At 40.6% G+C, this 16,944-nt stretch overlaps 1 protein-coding gene across 2 annotated transcripts in view; it reads left to right on the top strand.

The window, feature by feature from the left end:
- Nucleotides 1-16,944, top strand: part of LOC102688452 (cysteine-rich protein 2-like) — a 30,230-nt gene that overhangs the window by 199 nt on the left and 13,087 nt on the right. The window lies entirely within an intron of this gene.

Here is a 16,944-nt window from a genome sequence, read left to right as displayed (position 1 = left end):
TTTCCAAGAATACTTTATACGCGAACATTAAAAAAAAAACAAAATTTATTAAATATTGTATGTATTTTGTTATTTTCGACATAAGCCATCTTCTCTGTAAGAAATGCAAGCGAGATGTACTAGATTCATGTAAAACAAGAGGATGGCTAGCGTAGGCATTTTTGTCTTTCACACCTGCAAGCTGTTCTGTAATGCCCATTAAAGATGTTAGGTGGGTCCGTGCGATTCTGCGATTTATTTTCGGTTGTGGGAGTCGGATAGCAAAATTGGGTTGTGATTAATCGTGCATGTGGTGTGTTGGATTTTTTTTAATATTAAGTAGAAACATAATAGATTAGGCTATCTAATTTCCCACGTTATTCATTTTAAGCTGTGGCACAATTCATTACGAAGACTATGCATGAAAGAATTATTTCCACGGCTTGGCTGAACTAGAGGTATTAAGGATGCATTTCTCAGGAAGGTTGGCGCTGTCAAAAAAATGAAAATACTTACAGTACATAGCTGAAACATATGCAACTTATATATTTGAAAGCTGTGTTTGATTCGGGAAAAGGCTAGGAAGCACGTTAGGATCTACTACTGTAGCTCAAAGACAGTGCAGCTTGATTTTTTTATACCAGAGGTGTGCTCCATAAAAATATTAACACAATAACACTGAGCCTTATTAGAAAATATGGAATGTTGACATGAATGATATGAGGCCAGTTGATCAAGTGTCTGTTTCTGAGACGTTAAGTTGACAAGAAGCCAGAGAAAGATGCATTTTTATTGAGGGCTGGTTGACGCTTGTTGATACTGTATGTTATTACCACTGTAGATTTTCGTTAATAATTTTGCAGCGCATGAATTGTGTATCTCTACTTATATTTCATAGAAGCGTGTACTGAGCTCTCTTTCATTATAGAACAAAAATCGCTTCTTGAGTTTTGCCCCTTCAATACTATGCACGCAGACACCTGGTTTGGATCAAAATTATGTGGCTCAAGATCCACATCTCAATGAAGAAAACATTTTCTAAAGTGTTTTCTGGTATGTTTTACTGTATTAGTAGGCCCCCCTGTAATTCAATATTTAAAGGGAAAAACATATCAACATATCTGTATTTTGCTTTTCCTCAATGCTATTCACAGTTGTATCTTTGTTTAGTTTGTGATGATTGTCTATTGACTATCTGGTATTATCATTTTGTGTAAATATGGATGGTTTATTCTCCTTTCCCCCTCAAATCCCCTAAGTATTGATTAAGCTGTGCAGAGAAAACAATGCCATGAATAATATGCATATAACCTAAATTATATACCCTAAAAATGCAAGGCTGTCTGTTGGTGATTATCCCTTAAAAACACAAGGTTGTCAAAACTATTGTATGTGAATAATTCACTGGGATACACCTTAAAGGAAGTAATCACACAGGATGAAGACTTGCTTAAATTAGGTAAAATATTGGACATGATATCAGGGGCTTAACGCCTGTATTAGCATTACGTGAACCAATCTTATAACTCCCTGAACATATTTCAATCGCAGCAGCTGATGGAAAAGCTAAAGGATCATGTGATTCATTTTGTCATGAGCTATCTCAAGCATTCGTCCATTTTCTGTTTCACACAGACACAAACATGCACACACTCACACCAGGGCCAGTTTTACTCGAAGCGATTAACCTACTAGTATGTTTTTGGACTGTGAGAGGAAATTGGAGCACCTGGAGAAGACCCAAGCGAACATGGGGAAAACTTACAAACTTCTTGCAGACAGTGCCCCAGGGCCACAACCCCTTCATTGTGTTATTTTTTTACTTTGCAAATTGCAGAACATAATCTTGTTAGAAGAAAAAAACCCTTTAGATATGTGGGTTCAGAGGCAGTTTTTATGTGTTTTAGGCTTGGCAGAATTTGCTCTAAATTTACTTGTATTTTTATTCTGAATGATTTACACCACAGATTTTAATTCGTTTTATTGTCATTTTATAAAGTCGTTTTTTCTGTTCTTAGAAAGTACAGTAGTTTCAGGAAGATATTTGGGTGGAGTCTCCAACAAAATTCATGCAGTGCTGTTAACAGCACATATGTGTTTTTTATAAGCGGGTTGTTTTGTTTTTCTCCTGAGGAGGAAAGAACTTTAGAACCATGACTTAATAATGCTTTTATTGAAACTGTAAGCACATGTACATTACAGTTACACATAACAGTCCTACTGCACGGTTTGGGTGGGATATGTACTGCAAAAAAAGTGTGCTGCACTTGTCTTGACAAATAATTAGAAATATCAGGGTACAACACCGTGTGAGTGAGTGCCACTTGACAAGAACTCATCAGAACTCCATCTGGAGCTGGTTCATGTTTGCTCATTTGCTGTTTATTCTAGATTCAATTTCTAAAAAACAAGGATTCTAAAATACCTTCTCATTTGTAAGTTAGGGGCCTTACCCTTGTCTGTAGACACGTTAGCTAAATGTGGCAATTTGGAACAGTCTGAAAACAACAGCTCCCTGGTTACACAGGTCCTTGTCAACTCTGTGTGGTACAGGAGTACCAGGTAATATGATGGACACGTCAGTCAATTCCATCTCATAACCTGAAGCTGTTTAGAAGTATCTATTGCAGAATATTATTATTATGCATTTTGTGGGTTGATGGGATACATAGGCAGGTATTTTTAAACGTCAGTTTGTCTGTTCTCTCAAACAGACAATCTTTCTATTTCTGCTATCTCAACAGCATAAATGAATACAGAAAGACAAAAGGAGTTTAAGATTCATGCAGTTTCCTATGCTGTGGAGCAATTCCAGCATGACAGGGGCAGTGATCTCCATTTGTTAGCATGAGGTCACTGCCAGATGTACTCCTGCATGTCTCCCAGAGGCGATCAATAAGAGTCTCAAGTTTCTGGGTCAGACAGCATGGTTGACTTCAGCACTAGATCCACAGGACAGCTACCAGGGAGGTAGAATTGTAAGGCTGCATCACAACCAAGCAGGTACAGTAGATTGCTTTGCATTGGCAGGTGGTGTGAGCTGTGGCATAAGCTTCACCCACTTCTAAGAGAGCGCCATCACACTGACTGAGCGATAGAGGGAAGCAGAACAGCTGTCTGCATTGTAGCAACCTGGGTAGAGCTGGTCATGGTGAATCATTCCTTCAGAGTTTTACACAATGCTTTGTTACTTCTGGTATCTAGAGATGTGTCTGCCATGTTGTATATCCCCAAACCTCAGACAGCTGGGTATCAGGGACATGAGAGAACTGGCATGAGTAACTCGTCTAAACGAACGTGAGCTGTAAGGTAACTTTGAGCATTTATTTTATTGGGTATACTTGTCGTATTAGACCCCAAATATCAGTAGTTTATTACATCCCAGAAGAACCCTGGTCTGTGAGGGTTACGGGGAAAACCTTGATTCACAGCCATTACCAGATGGTGTGTGTAAGGAGTTCCTTTCAGCAGTTGGTTAGGAACAGCAGTACATAATAAAATAGAGAAAATGTGCTACCAGCTACAAGATGGTTGTAGTGTTGTACTGTGCATTTTTAGAACAGGTGTTCCCTATTCCCCTATTCAATTAGTTTACAAAGAAATTAGCCCTCTTCCCCTCATGTACAATTATTTTGTTTGCTTGTTTCTCACTGAACACTCTCACATAGCATTCTCTCTGCCCCAGCAGTTTAGGCAGGAGGGTTTACACCTAGTGACCTTGGACGAAGGAGACCAGAGATTTATCCCTTTGGATCAGATACAGTACTTTCATATCCAATTTCCTTGGAAAAATCCTGGAGAGCTTGGTGGAATAATAATAATAAAAGCAACCGACCGATTAAAGGGATTGCATAACAGATAAGTAAATAACAATGATAACACGATCTGACGGCTACAGGGACTTCAGGGCCCAGTGTAAGGTCAGAACAGGGGGCGAAACACGTCTGTGAGCGAGCTCTGCCATAGAAGCCATCATCTACAGCGGCATGACTCATATGCAGCTGTGACACGAAGTTGCACGAAGCAATGCTGTGTGGTTTAAATGGGATTTATATGTGTGATCAAATCAGAAAAAAAGAGCTCAGCCCAAGTGTTATACACAGTTTCTTGCAATATTTATTTCGATCGTACCTCTTCAGCCGTTCAAATGACTCACTCCTGCGTTACCCACACCTATCCTCATCTTTTTATAAAAACTGATGAGGTGCGTTTAAAGAAAAGGAATAAGTATTGTAACTGTTAATATCCTGGTTTGGCTGCACTTATTCCTTATGTAGTTCAGGTAGGTAGCTGCGTGGCACCCGAAGAAGGCTCCACGGCCAAAACATTGTGTTTTCTTTCTTCTCTTTTCAGCATGGAATAAACCTATTACTTATTCCTTCTCATTCATCCACATTAGATGTCGTGTGTAAACCACCTGAAATATTAGTACCTTAAGGTAATGAAACTTGGAATGTGGCAAAAAATTTAGAGTGCAACATAATATTTGTATTACTTAAACACATTAGGGCTTGCCAGTAATATACAATATAAGAGCAGTTTCCCTATCCTCTTCCTATCCTATTATGGAAGGGAATTGTTGTTTAAGAAACACAGTTCCAATAAACACTACCTAAAGAGAGCAGTGCTCATCCTCCAGAGGAGGATGGACTGTGTCGCACAGCTGTTCGGAGAGATGGGGAGAGTTGAGGAATGGTCAGCCCAATGGATACGGAGAGGCAGGGCTCTGCTGCTGATATTAAGAGTTATTACACTGGAGCATGAGAAAGGACTGCAGGCCAAGACATGTTCCAATCCATTCTCATTGGAGAAAGCTGTCCACCCTTAACATGTTGTCGTCTTGTTTGCCCTTGGGACCGAATCCTACCCAGAGTTCCCTTGTGAAGGCGTTCTCTTTACTGAAGGCCATATTAACCCTGGCTTTTCCACCTGATTCTCCCTGCACTAGTGCTCTCAACAGTCTCCAGCAAACCTTTGTAGGCAGACTATGTAATACAACTTGCTTTTCTAACACAGAATGAAAAAAACTTCATGCACTGAAATACGTGCTGACATATCTTTTGAATTTAGCTCCCCGGACTTTACTACAGTAAATGCATTGAGCGAGCTTCTGCTACATTTCCTTCATACATCATTTAACTTTCTTTTGCATTATGTAAGACCTTTCATTTTTTTTTGCATGCTGTCTGACTATGTTACCATCATCTGTCTGGTTGTGTAATTCTCTCTGACCTATAACTTTTGCCAATACTCACAGATCTTTCTACAAAAACATCATGTTTAACTTTACACTGTGAAGAAACAGACCGTTTTCTGCTGCAAGAATATGATTTTTATTGCACGAGAGTGTCACGCCAAAGGTATTCTGCTCAAACAAAAATTATATTTTCTCATCACTGTTTATTGTTTTTGTATTCAAGGGCATCAAAGAAAGTTTTTTGAACATCTGAGCTGCAGTTATGTCCTGTCATATACCAGCACAGAAAGCCAAAACAAAACATTCTCTTAAAAAAGAATATGCGTCATTGCCAAGAGACCCAAAGTCTCCTATTCAGCTGGGATTTCCCCTGAGGCACCCTCCAACAGGGACAAAGAGTGAGGCCATGCCTATTTTTTGGCCTGACGTTTTCTGACCAGCTCTGGAAGGAAGGGTTTAGAGAACCATTGCCAGATGAAGTCAACATTCAGACAGAGGGGGATAGCAGGAGGAAACCCCACCTTTGGTTGAATGGAGAGGCGACGTTTGTACACTGTTGCTGTAGAATTGCATCAGCCTTTGGAAGCTGAGGAGGGCTGGTCGGGATCCATCTGGATGGCTATGCTATCACAACAAAGGCTCTGCTGTAACATTTCTGGGTGATTCGCTCTTAAGGCGCAGTTGTCGATACCTTCCACAAGAGCGTCAGGCCAGTTCTTAAGGATCTCTTTGTTCTGATTTGGGCAGACAGCACAGTACGTGCTTTGTGGATAAATTGTTCCGCTCATCTGCCGTTGCGTGTTTGGAGGGCTCTGTCCTTTGCAGTCCAGGCAGGAAATTAATTTTTTTAACTGAGATGAGACTTAAAGGAAGCTTTTTGAGCATCAAAGGATTTTTTCAGGTAGTGTTTTATGGCTTCGGACAAACGAGTTGCTCATGCAGGGATAGTGTTTTGGCCATTAGTACAGTTTGTACTTTGCAAATGTCTTGTTCAAAATTAATTTTATTGGTGTTTGTTCACTCTTATAATTATTAATGTTGTTATTATGACCAAGAAGAATCCAGCCCTGCTAAGCAATTTACCAGCTTTTTATATCCAGATGTGGCAGAGTGTTTGAAGCTCCACCAAAGGCAAACAAAATGACACTCTGTGAGTTTTACATTCTTGAGCAGCACAGGCATTCAGCTGTGAGGACAAGGAAGCAGAAAGCTCATCTCATCTAGATCTTTGTACAGTTTAAAAGTGGGGATGTATTTATCTTCTCCCAGAAAATAAGCTGTCCTAGCCAATAAGGACACCAAGTTATAGTGAATCATGTACCATAGGTCATGCATAATTACCTGCAGTACAACAGTGCAGTACCTAAGACAGTTCTCTCAAGTAAAAATCAGCAGTGCACTGACGGCTGCCATTGAATTCTAATACAAGCACCAGGCTTATGATTGTTACTAGAAATTCACAGGGACTACCGCAAGACGTCAGCCGTGGCTTCAGCTGTGCATGGATTTGTTCCCTCCACCCTCTCTCTGCTAATTTCAGGATATGCACCACCCTTCTCAGATTTTAGGTCTGCAAGCCCAGCATCGTCATGTCATTGACCCAGATTTATTCCCCTGCCTTCGCTATAATTGCCACACTGTCCTCTTTCATAACACTTGAATTCAGAAAGCAGCTCAGAATTCCCGCCATAAATGAAAAAATCATCCTTCTCTTATTGGGTAATGTTCAGAGACCATGGTTGCTGGTTATTAGGGCTTTTATGTTGTCCTTTGCTGTGGCAATAGTTAGTCCTGGGCTGTGGGCAGTAGAAAATGTCAGAACTATAAAAGACCACATTTCTTTAATTGTGGGTGGAACAGAAGATTCTTTAAAGAATCGAGAAGCCTGTTTTCTGCTTAAAGGCTGTAAGCTAATAAATGGTCTTTAAATAGTCTTGCAGGCCACAGAATAGACCAGAAGCAGGGATGAGAGGGGAAACATTCGATATAAATCAAGCCCCCAGTCCACAGACTGAATACTCACTTCCAGATGTCTTGCTTGATAACCACAGCAACAAGTATTTTATTGGTTTTCCTGATCAAGTATGGAGAAAAACAAAACACTTGTCATCTGGTCTGATTGCGTGCTAAGGAGCCCTCCTTTATTTTAGTCATTATTCAATTGTACAGTAAACCAGAGAGGCCTGTGGCCTTGTGCCTGTCCCTGCTGCAGCATGAAGGATCGTTTGCAAAAACAAACTTCTTTTTAATCAGCAGTGTGCAAAGCAAAAACGCTGAAGGACAAAATACTAAAATTCTTAGTGCAGAAATTCTTCTCGATTGCTCATCCTCTTAATGCTACTCTTACTCAGAAGAAATGACAAAAATGCAGTTTACCAGATGCAAATACAGACTTTTTAATGAATAAAGCAACTCTGGTTAGGTAAGCCCTCAGTTCAGCAGGTTTTAGTGTTTCTAAAGAGCTGGAACAATTTGTGAGCAGTTGAACAGGTGAGTTGTCAAATGAAGTAGTTTAGAGCTCATGTGGAAGAAAAATCTCAATAGCTTTCAACCCTTAAGGGCCACCGTCCCTTAAATGAACAAATTTAAAGCTCTATCAATCAATGAATGTATTTGACTTTCAAATGCTTCTGATTGTTACCTTTAATGTTGTGATAATTGTGCTCCTGCCTGTGTGTTACCTACCTTAAGAAGTTACTATTAATTACTATAGCTAGTGCTAGTAGTATACAGTACACTTTTATAGCTAGGACCAGTACTATAGCTAGTACCAGTTTGTGGTGATGTCTTGACACCAGTTATTATTCATAACCACTCTGTGCAAAAATATATTTCCATCTCACAGCATCCAGTTCTGTAGGTCGATTGTCAGCTGAAGTGGTGTTCATGCTTGCGTGCTCTCATTGGTCCACTGGCCCTGATCTCTCACATGTTTGGAAATGTATCTCCAGCACATGCAGTTGATTCCAAAATGATTGGACGTGCTGCTACTTCACTGGTCTCCTAACCACAAATAAAACACCCTGCACATGGTTCCTCCATTATGGACTTCTACCTTGTTTGAGCCTTAGCCAGTGCCCACTGTTTTGGGAGCTCTGTTCATTTTACCATAATTAAAGTTACTGGAAAGAGTGGGAAAGAAATTAAACTCAGCTTAGCTAAAGAAAAAATCAGTGAAAGTGTCTGAACAGTACTTCATGGAAAAACCCTTATGTTATAGGAAATAGGTTAGTTAGTGGAGGAAACCAATTGTTCATAAGCCATTGTGTGTGATTTCTGGCTAAGCTGTGATTAATTATATGCAGTATTTGGGAGAATTGTGAAGAAATGAAGTATTCTGCTCAAATATGAAATAAAACAACAATCTGGGGATCCCAGATTCGTCAAAGCAGCAACAAGAGAGTCATGTGTGTCCACATAGTCCATTGGTTTACAGCACCAGAAACCTTGATGCACAGTGGACATGTGTATGATAACTGCTCCGGTGTACCTTCTCTCTCATACACACACACTTATTCTGATAGAGCAATGACCGGAAGACACAGGGAGATAATAATAATAATTGCTTACACTTATATAGCGCTTTTCTGGACACTCCACTCAAAGTGCTTTACAGGTAATGGGGTCTCCCCTCCACCACCACCAATGTGCAGCATCCACCTGGATGATGCGCCGGGAGCCATAGTGCGCCAGAACTCTCACCACACATCAGCTATCAGTGGGGAGGAGAGCAGAGTAATGTAGCCAATTCATAGATGGGGATTATTAGGGGGCCATGATTGGTAAGGGCCAATGGGAAATTTGGCCAGGATGCCGGGGTTACATCCCTACTCTTTTCGAGAAACGCCCTGGGATTTTTAATGACCACAGAGAGTCAGGACCTCGGTTTTATGTCTCATCTGAAGGACGCCACCTGTTTACAGTATAGTGTCCCCATCACTATACTGGGGCATTAGGACCCACGTGGACCACAGGGTGAGCTTCCCCTGCTGGCCCCACTAACACCTCTTCCAGCAACAACCTTAGTTTTTCCCAGGAGGTCTCCCATCCAGGTACTGACCAGGCTCACACCTGCTTAGCTTCAGTGGGTTGCCAGTTGTGAGTTGCAGGGTGATATGAAAACAGTTCTACAGGAACACCGATCATGTTCAAAGTTAGTAAAATAATTTAGTAAAAATGAGACATTTTTACAGAGGTGCCCAGTTTAAAAACGCCAGGTAATTCCACCAGTTGCCAGCTCAGCTAGTGTAGCTGTAGGATCTTAGTCCTTGGTGCTTTAAGCAGTTCGGATTAAAATTAATTACAATGCCGTATCTTTAAAAAAATCACTCACCATTTTGAAGGCACTTTGAGGTGCTGTATTTCATCTACCTAAATAAAACCAAATTTTTGTTTGCAGAACAGCTGATCCTCTTCCTGTGCTTTTAACCTGAATTTCAGCTGTAAATAAAAAAAAAACTTTTTTAGGACATTTAAAATTGGTGTCATCCTTTAGAAGTGTCCTAGGAAGAAACTGAAGGTTTGTGCATAGCTGGAGCCTATTCGTAATGTGCTGTGTAGATGGTAATCTAACAGTGTTGACATTTGGATTCCTTTCCTTCCTAGTTGGTAATTAGCAACTGGTAATTACCCTATATGAAAGAGCAGCACATCTGATGGCCTTCAGTGGTTCTTGGTTAATTTTCAGATTACAGGCGATTATTTTCCCTCATTAATACCCACTTGATTGCAGCTGTTTGTTTTTAAACAATTTATCTCTTTTGATCCAACGCAAGTGTTCCTGAAGATTAGAAACAGCTGACTGTCCGGCCTGTGCGATTGCATCACGGCAGGCTTGTTCTAAAATTGCACTCTTTCGTTTCTTTTAAATTAGGCTAAGAATAAAAGCCCCAGCTAATCAATTATGCCTTTTGAGACAGCGCTTTGTAATCTTACTTGTAATTACTCTTAGGAGTATGTGCAGTAAAAAGTACCTTTTTGGAATGCGGTGCTGCTACCAGAGATTAGATGCAGATTTTTAGTTTGATAATCTGAGTTTGGTTAAATGCCAGAATAATTTGTTATGGCGTCTGGTTTGATATGAAGGAACAATAGCCGGTGATAGTTGATGGGTGAGGAGGCTGAGTAAGATAAAAGAGTATTTTGTGCTACTGTTACAAACCATCTCCTGTTTGTGAGTGCAATTTCCTTTTTCTTTTGAGTTTGTTATTTTATTTTAACTTGTCTCTTTTGGTTCTTTCTTGGATAGCAGTTTCATTTAATTCTCTAATTAGTTTTTTTTTTAAGTCTCAAGGGTGACTTGGCAGATTGCTGTAGTCCAGGCCCCTGACATTACCTGTCAGTGCCTCTCTGCTTGAGACAGATTCTGAATATTTGATAACGGCAGTTTTGAGCTACAAAAATGATCCTGCTGTCTCCATGACAACCAAACCGCCTGTTCCACATGGTTGCCAAGGCACTTGGTATTTGGGAGTCAGGAGGAGCACAGTGGGTTGTGGCTGCCGCACCACATGAGTATAAAGACAGGGGATGTAACAGAAAGTAATTTTTTCTCATTCTTAAGAGTGACTGAGTGCAGCTGAAATGACCAGAACCCCTCCCCATCTTTCACCTTTGTCTTAGTTTAAAATCATAAGAAAAATAACTCTAGGGGAAACCTCCTTGGGCTTATCTTGTGTCTGCCAGCTGGGATCTGTGAGGTGTGTCTCTTTTTCCTTAAAGGTCACATTTTCCTTTCTTTGGGGTTCCGTTCTGCGGTGACATACTGCTTTCACTGCTGGTGTGTACTGCTGTGTTATGATTGTCCTCCACCACTGCAGCGGACAGTACCTAAAATCGTATATTAACCTACACTAAAGGGTTTGGAATTGCTCATTTGAAAAAAAAAACAACAGTATACCTCATGGAAATAAATTTTTTGGGGGGAACTTAGGATCCTTATTTTGGGATCGTGAAATGTGTCTATGCGTTACGATGACACCTTTCTTTGCAAACAATGAAAACTACATACCTAGAAAATGTGTTCCAGCTCCAGTCAACAGCAGCCAGTTTCAGGGGGAAATTTCCATGAGCTGTATTGTGTGTGTGTGTGTGTGTGTGTGTGTGTGTGTGTGTGTGTGTGTGTGTGTGTGTGTGTGAGTGAGAGAGTGAGGGTGGGCTATCGAAATAGATGCGAATAAGACCATACTGAAAAGACACTGATGATTCACTTTAAAAAGAAAAGATGTTCTGTTTTCTGAGATGTGAAGTGCCAGAACGGCAGAAATGGAACAATTTTGTCGAGAAAGCAGTTCATGCACTGCGGCTTAAAGAAGTTTCTGGAGCTGACGTGGAGCACTTTGATCAAAATCGACAGGAACATTGTTTCAACCCCTCCTGTCAGCTTCCCCTGAGCCAATGCCATTAGCCTACTAAGTAATGGCTTGACAGCAGGCCAGCATGTAAACAACTGATACAGTGAAGCTGCCCATAAGTCATGCCTTTAAACACCTGTCAGTTCTACAATAACAAAAGATGGATAAGCATTTAATTTAAGATTAGTATACATCAGGCTCTTTATCAGTCATATCCACTCTGGGGACAGTGAGTGTAGTATTGAGGACTGGACTCCCTTCTGTTTCAGTGTTTTGTTTTCTGCCTGGTGTGGCCCATTATTTTCGGCTTTTCTCCATCCTAATCTGGAGCTGCCATCTAAGGAATCTTGCCATTGTGACACACCTCCCATGCTGCCCTGACAGCCTGAGAGTTAAAACAATATGTTACCATGACAACACAACCTGTGTATCACCACGGAGACGGATGTACTGTAGCTGCTGGTGGCACCCAGGCTCCTGGTTCCACAACTAAATGCACACCCAAAACTTGCCACGATTTCCCATTGAAGTTGGCATTTCAGAGTGCAAAAGCAACATTTATTCATTACTTTGCTGACACTCTTTATCAAAAGTGATTAACATTTGCACCCATTTATACAGCTGGATATTTTACTAGAACAATACTGGTCAAGAACTTTGCCCAATGGTACAACAGCAGTGTCACAGCTTAGATGTGAGCCCAGAAAATTCCAGTTTAAGTAAAGAGCTATAATTATTTCTCCCCCCCTATGTTGCCTCTCAAATGCAAAATGCTTGGGACTAAATCTTTTTTTATCTATAATTCTTGCACGACAGCCTTTGAAAAACAAATTTAAAAGAAACCGTGTTGAAATGAAAATACACGTTTTCTCAATTCCATCCATCTCTGGCTGCATTGTAAGAGCTGATTATTACTTCTGCCTTGTCAAGCACAAAAACAGCAAGAGCTGAGGAAACATTTATAGCTACAAAAGGTACAGATAATGGTTCTTAATTTAAGCTTCTTGTGAATAAATAAGAATTGTTATAACTCTTTCTGTGATCTTTTTAGCTAGGTTTCTGCAGTGATTAAGACCTTATCTTCCTCTGCATTTTGAGCTGTTACTTGATGCCTTCAATTCTGCTCAGGATGGCGGTATCTGGTTTTTGTATTACAGGTCTTGTTGCACCAGAATGGAAAGGCATTAATTTTGCTTTCTCTGTAGTTAGATTGCTTTTTAAGCAGTATGCAGTTTGGACATGCTTTTCCTTGTTGGAAGGATGAGGCATGAGAAACCAGAATTCCAGTTTTTTAAAGAAAATTACAATCAGTGACCTTTCTCTGGTTCTTCTGCTTGACTGTAGAAGCCTATACCCCTTCTTCTTCTTCACATTCCACTGCTACCTCTTTTTCAAAAGTAAAATCATGAGGGCTTCTGCGTGGCTCAACCAGTGAAGTTACTGATTTAGCTTGCTAGCCGCAATCCCCACCTTACTTTGCTCTATCCTGGGCCTTGTTGTTCCAGACTGCAGTCTCCCCAAACGCAGAGAAATCCTACTCCGTTGGGCCCCTGAGCAAAGGCCCTTAACCCCAACTGCTCCAGGGGTGCCGTATAAATGGCTGACCCTGCGCTCTGACCCCAAGCTTCTCTCCCTGTCTGTGTGTCTGTGTGTCTGTGTGTCTGTCTGTCTGTCTGTCTGTCTGTCTGTCTGTCTGTCTGTCTGTCTCATAGAGAGCAAGCTGGAGTATGCAAAAAGACAAATTCCTAATGCAAGAAATTGTATTTGGCTAATAAAGTGATCTTATCTTGTCTTATCTATTCAAACAACTCCAGTGCCATGTGGACTTAAATGTCCTCTGGTTACTTCCTATGAGAACAAGGTGTTGACAGTCAGAGCTGCATCCTTCCTCCATTTGATGCTGATGCGCCTGTGTGGCAGGACTCTGTGCACATTCAGAAGTGTACTGTGTACCTCATGATGCCTTGCGCTGGTGTGAGGGCTGTAGCACTGTGGACAGTATATAAATGGGCAACTGCAATGCTATTTGTATATTTCTGGGTGAGAAAGAATCAGCATTGAGGAGTGCCTTTCAAACCACACTAAAAGTAAAATGTACACAGCAACCTCCAACATCAAAAACCTCCAATTTACATCACAAAATAGATGAATTTGCAGATAGGCACAGCGCCATATTTTGTGATGCAGAACCACGCAAAAAAAACGTCTGATAATGCGTTGTGTTCCTATTAGATTGTAAACAAGCAGGCTTATCTCTTTTAATACAATAGAACTTGTTGACAAGTACTACTTACTTGTTAACTCTGCCTGCAGATCACGTTGGAACATTTCTGCAGTGAAATGTCTGCTGCACAACCTGTACTTATTCACTCATACGTAGCCGTACACTAGTCATTACAGTGACTAGTGAGCAGGAAGAGCTGGATCATGTCACAATGTCAACTTACGGTACTTTTACAAAGTTCACAATTTTGTCCTTAATTTGAAATTTGTCAACTTTTTCTAGAACGTGAATCAATTTATTTTGTTACCGAGATTTAATAAGCGGTCTGAGAAGTTTGAACAAGAGTTAATTCCAAATAGGGAGGCTGGAAAATTAACATCACTTTCCAAAATAGTTGTAGTGTCACTCAGCCATGGAAAATAATATATTTAAAAAACCTAGTTATCTTGCACATTGAAAGCAGAATTTTTGTAACTTCATATTACAAACTTTTGACAAACTACTGACAAAAGGGTAATGTTAAGCTAGATATAGTGGATACTGTGAAAATTGATAAACTTTCTAGAACTTTGAAAAGTGAAATCAGTCCAGAGTCTTGGATTTGTTTATAACCTTCCCAGCAGGAGAATTGCTGGAGCACAGAATCAAGGTAGCTGAGCGATAACTGTAGATGAGGAAACTGCACACACTGGATATTGATCCAGTCAGGATGCATTTTCCTAAGAGGTGATTGCAATACAATCTCATCTCTAAAAGAGATAAGGCCTTATTTTAACAGGACCATTATTCTACCATTGAGTCTGATTGAATTACCTCCCATCTCCTGACCAATTAGCTTCTATGTTCACATTCGCCCATTCTGAGACCTATCCAGAATTAACCACCACAGAACTCCAGCTGGAGAATGACAGGAAGTTTTCCCTCATGCTGATTTTACAGCTGTCCACGTTGAGGAAGTCAACACTGAAGTCCTCCCATTTGGATCCCCTCAGATAACGAAAAGGTGTTTCCTGAGAGAAGCCCCATGGGACCTTTGGCTGCTATTGTTAAGTGTGGTGGTATATTTAGAAGGACTCTTGACTGGGGATTTAAATGTGTCTGTTGACCTCAGCCAGGTGACACGACTGTGTAAAAGGGCTGAAACTGTTAACTTGCTCTCTCCAGCTGTGGGTGAGAATTTCCTACCTTTGTCCGACAAGAGCCTAGCTTCAGCCAGGATGGGTGTTTCAACTCTTTCGTTTATCTGTGTGTAGGCCTTACTTTGTAGTGGCAGCAGACTTCCAGCACAGATGCAGAAGTCCAGATCTTTTTTCCCAAACTCTGTGGCTGTCTGTTGGCTTCTATCCTCTCCCAGAACCCGAATGTTTGAGGTTGATTCTCAGGATTCAAGTCTGAGACGGCAAACTTGTTTTTGTTTCTTGCCTTACAAGGACGTGTCTTCAAAAGAAAAAATGAGAATGCAGTTGGCTATGACCCTTTTAAAGTTTAGGTTTAGGTCAGTAACATGGAGCATGAACTTCAAACAAACTACTTTGGGGAAAGCTTGTTGCATTTACTGTAATTTAATCATTGTGTTGGAACTAAAGAACAGGCCTCCAACTACATATCATTTATTGAATGTCTTAAGATGCATGAAATTAGCTATGCTACTCTAAGAAGGTTTTTCATGACAATTACAGACATCTTCAATAAAAAATGAATGGACCGGGATGGTGGTGTATCCTGTAATTGTATGGTATGATTTCCAGCAAAAAGGATTTTAATGGAATGCCTGATTGCAGTAGGCATACCATTACTAATTGCTGCTCCTTTACTCCTTCCTGTAGAGACGTTCCCAGAGGTATTTCGTAATCACATTCCTCATAACCTTCTGATGAAGTCTAACAGGAGACTAGAGAACCAACCCTTGGAGGGCCTGCTGGATTCTTTATAATGTCAGTAACAGGTGGCCACAACCCGTTTTTAAACATTCAGGGAGTCACGTACCGAATGGGAAAGAGGGACTTGAAGGGAAATCATTGTTTTCTTACTTTACATTTACATGTATATCATGGATATAGTGTTTAGAATCCCTGGACTACAGAGACACCCAGTTCACCCCACTGCTATTTGATAACCCTAATAAACATCTCACCAAAGGTCATTTCTTCATACTGCTGACTGTTTTCTGTTGTAAACCCAAAGGAAGGAGTATTATTTTACAAGCCACACAAAGGGCCCTTTCTGTTTACACCACCAGGCAGCTCTGCTCAGATGCTATTATTTGGGATGATTGATGGTCCTTTTCCACACATCTCCTGCCCAGGGATTAGAGCTGTGGTCCTCCGACAACATTGCATTCCCTGGATTCCTGTATTTTCCCCCTGTACTCTGTGAAAGGCAACAACTTCATTTTCATTGGAGCGTAACTCCAGGGGCGTGTGTTTTACCTTCCTCGCTGATAGTAAGACAAGCTGTCAAGTGCAGTTTGTCTAATTGGATTCTTCCAAACAATTTCTCAGACCTCCGTAATCCTGGGAAGGACTTAAAAATGAATGCAATCATTTTTTTTTCTCTTCATGTATGAATTCAATCTGATGTGAAAAGAAATAATGCACCATGGAGTTTCAGATTTCAGCATTGTGCAGGACAGTAGTAGAGAGGTTTCTTAGGCATGCTGGCTACGTGACAGGAATATGAAAAAATGCAGGTTCAAGTGGGAAGTTCATATGCGTTTCACATCCCTTCTTTCATATGGAACTTTAACACTGGAAAGGGAATTGACAAAGGCTACCCTGCATTTATATCAGGCAGGATTGCTGTTAACCTGGAAACAGATGGAAAAAGTGGAGGTTTTATTCCACATCAAACACAATGCAGGGGGAAAATTATACATTTCAGGATGCTTCAGGATGTTATTGATGCATTCCAGGTCATCTGAAATGAGCTCCAACATTTTGCGTTTTTAACCCTTAGCTCGGAGGCTGTTATCTGTTGTATCACAGAGAATTTGCAAAAATAGCTCCATTCTGTTTTTTCTGAGTCACTCCAGCGTTGAGTCACTTCAGCATCGGCCATCATTCCTCATTCAGTGTGAAAAATACAATATCAATCTAAATTACAGCTTCTGTTGTTTTTTTTAACCACATCATTGCTCATATCCTCTCATCTTGTATTGTCCTGTATGACAAGACTGTATGGGCGAATCGATT

This window comes from Lepisosteus oculatus, chromosome 8 (assembly GCF_040954835.1).
Source record: "Lepisosteus oculatus isolate fLepOcu1 chromosome 8, fLepOcu1.hap2, whole genome shotgun sequence".
Lineage (NCBI taxonomy): Eukaryota > Metazoa > Chordata > Actinopteri > Semionotiformes > Lepisosteidae > Lepisosteus > Lepisosteus oculatus.
Note: the sequence above shows the minus strand (reverse complement) of the source record. Positions and strands in the feature narration are given on the sequence as shown.